Genomic DNA, 3433 nt, shown 5'->3' on the forward strand with positions numbered 1-3433 from the left:
GAAGCTAGACCTAATTCCATCTTTGCCTTGGCCTTCCTAACTGCCCCCCTACAACCCTGAGCGACTGCAGAATTTTCATCCCTGGCAATGACCCCTTCTTTCCATTCAACTTCTGCCATTGCCATATTTTAAAAGAAAAGAGTGAAACAGCCATCTGTACCCACAGGGGTGACTTATGTTCTGTGTCTAGGAGGAAATCCCAGTCTCACTTGAGCATCTAACTCAGGGCTGTAGAGAGGCACCTAACCCACAGAGAGGCAGGTTTTGAGGCACCTCAGAGTTTTCTGTTGATTAGCTCAGCGTGCTGACATTTGTAAATCCCTTTCCTAGGCACCCAACTCTTCCCCAAGCACTGTACAGGGAACTTAGGTATCTAATTCAGGGCCATGAATTCCACTTTTGTGGTCAGATGTATAAAACTTAGGCATCACAATGCTAAACTTTGTCATCTTATGTGCATTTATTAATCTAACCCAGAGGACTGGGGTTGTGAATACAGCACCAAATAGGAAGAAGTTATACCTGATATAGAAGAGCAGTTATACCTGAGATAGTGATAGGCTCACTGGCCACATCCAGATGAGTGCAGCTGTATGGTATGTGACACCACAGTCCTGTCTGCAACACCACACATTGTGCATTCTGCTGTTCTCTGTGCTGCAAGGTAGCTGCATTGGGGAGGTGGGGTGGGGGGAGGTTGACCCCAGGAGATCCTAGGGTAAAAAAAAAAACCATGCACAAAAATAAGCAGGGCAGTGTACATGGTGACAATGCGCACCACCCAAAACCAAAGCCTGGCCAACTGGAGCCACACTCTAGCTTCTAGCCAGGCTCTGAGTGGCAGGATCATCATGGCTGCAGTTCCCTGTGGCCCCCAGGAAATGCTTCTGGGGTCAGCACAATTGCTGGCCTCAGCCTTCTCTTCCCCACCCAAGGTAACCTGCCATGTGCCAGAGGTGCTTGGTACAGGCATTCCCCAGGAACAAAGTGTACCACGACTTCTTGTCCCCAGGGAAACAAATGTCCATACTTGTGTGACAAGTACAATGTCCGTATTTGCCACTGACAAGGTGAATATTGACAATTATCCAAACAGACTGGCTTGTAGTTTTCCCATTGTAATGCATGTTCTTAAATTATCTTTGTAGCCCTTTTCTCTGCACTCTTTCCAGTTCTTCAAGACCCTTTTTTAAAATGAGGATACCCAAACTGTACACAATAGTCTACTATCCATCCTGTTCTGTGTATCTGTTCGTGGATCACTCTAGCCCTTTTGCCACATCAACACAGCAGATTTTCCTAGCATTTATTTTAATCTGCTTTCAGATCATTCATAAAAATGTTGACTGGAATCAGCACTTGTACCAATCTCTGCAGAATTTCACACCCTCTCTAATGTTTTCCCATTGATAACTGATTCTTGTCATTTAGCTAGTTATTAATCTATTTAATGAACACTTTATTGTAGAGAAATTATTTAATCCAAATGTGGTATGGTAGCAAGTCAAATGTTTCACAAAAATGTAAGTGTTCTGTTTATTCATTTACCTTTATTAATCAAACCTGTAATTTCATCAAAAATAAAACCAGGCTTGTAAGACAACATCTGTTCTCCATAAAATGGTGTCAACTAACATATATTACATTCCAAAGTTTTGGTTTTTTATTGACAGAATCAATTATCTAATGATGTTGCTGGAATGATGATGCACTGACAGCTTATAGAAATGCAGAGCTGGAAAGAACCTCAAGAAATCAAATCCATCCCCTTATTCTGAGGCAGGTCTAATTACATGTCGGTCACCCCTGACAGATAGTTTTCCTAAGCTGTTTTTAAAAACTCTGGATATTTCTCAACAACCCTGCTTAACTATCCTTAGATGAGGCTGTTTTGCCTCATCTAACCTTTGCTGCAAATTAAGCCAATTACTTCTTTTCCAACCTTCAGTGTACAGAACACCAATTGATCACTGTTACTTTGTAACAACCTTTCAGGTATGTAATGATTGTTATAATGTAACTTTCTCACTACCACCACTCCTTTCTTAACTGGGAAACCAGTTCTTTCTGTCTTTCTCCATAGGTCATGTTTTGCAAATCCCTTGTTATTTTTATTGTTCTCCTTTAGTCTCTTTGATTTGTCTACATCTTTAATGAAGTGTAGTGCACAGAACTGGAGACCGCTTTAGTTGAGGCCTCATTGTCACCGAGTAGAATAGAATAACTAACTCCTGTGTCATTCCTGCTAACAGTAGGAGATCTGTCTTTTTCTAACAGCATCTAAGCATTCACTAATTTCAGATTTTGCTCCATTAAAAGTACCCATCCTGTTTGCTTTTTCTGAATATTGGCATAACATTGGTACTCTTGCAGGTTTTGGAATTTTCCAAGTAATTCAAGATTTGTCCAAAATTAATATTAGTTAGCTTTTGCATACTGATTTTATAATATTTATCCCTTGTAAATAATGATCTCGTAGGAAGCAGTCTGTCATCCTCATATGATGCAAGTTCTTCAGCCTGCTTTCCAGATACAGAATAGAAATATATATAGAAAAACTTCTGCTTTTATCTATCCTGTTAATGATTTCTCTATTCCTGTCTACCAGCAGACTGAAATTTTGTCATTAAGATTTCTTTTGTCCCTGATATGTTAAACTTATTTTCCTTCCTTAAGTCTCCCAACCATAGATTTGTCCCTAATATCTTTAGCTTTATTTAAGGAGGGTATGTCTACACAAGACACTTACTGCACATTAGCCTAATAACACTACTCAGTAGAGCATCACAAGACAAACCATGCATAGCCTGCTGCACAGTGTTATCAGGCTAATGGCACAATAAGCATCACTAATTAACTATATGCCAGCATTAATGCAAAGTAACTTTGCGGTAACTCGGTACCGTGCATTTAGTTAGTACTCTATTAAGGAAGTAGTAAACTAAATGCGCAGTATCTAAGTTGCATTAATGAATGTGTAGACATGCCCAAAGTGTATGGAATTAAGTTCCCATTGAATAAGCTGCTATGTACTTCCCTCTTCTTTTTGGCATTTGTTTTGTATTCATCTCCAATTGTTGCCTTCACCTCACCACTGAAATAGGCTGGGATTTTATGCAGGGTTATCATAAAAACTGCTAATGTGACTCAAATTTGTGCACAAGTTGTCCTTCAGAGGGATCCTCAGCTTTGGAATTCACTCCTGCCCTCTGGTAGAAATAGCTGGAACTGGTTGATTCAAGGCACCTGTTAAAGTCCTTCCTTTTGGGGAGATTCATGGTAATGGCTAATATTTGTGGGTGGGACAAGATACTCTCTGGGTTGGGTTTCTTTCCTGATTGTTAATTTCTGGTTTTCATAGTTTCATAGTTTCTGGGGTCAGAAGGGACCTGAGCAGATCATCTAGTCTGACCCCCTGCCATGGCAGGAAAGA

The 3433-nt window shown here is 40.3% G+C and overlaps 1 long non-coding RNA gene across 1 annotated transcript in view; it reads left to right on the plus strand.

Moving 5' to 3' along the window:
- LOC109311910 overlaps positions 1-3433 on the plus strand; it is a 24626-nt gene that overhangs the window by 20185 nt on the left and 1008 nt on the right. The gene's annotated exons all lie outside the window — the stretch shown is intronic.

Source organism: Crocodylus porosus, unplaced genomic scaffold (genome assembly GCF_001723895.1).
Source record: "Crocodylus porosus isolate Cpor-Errol unplaced genomic scaffold, CroPor_comp1, whole genome shotgun sequence".
Taxonomy (NCBI): domain Eukaryota; kingdom Metazoa; phylum Chordata; order Crocodylia; family Crocodylidae; genus Crocodylus; species Crocodylus porosus.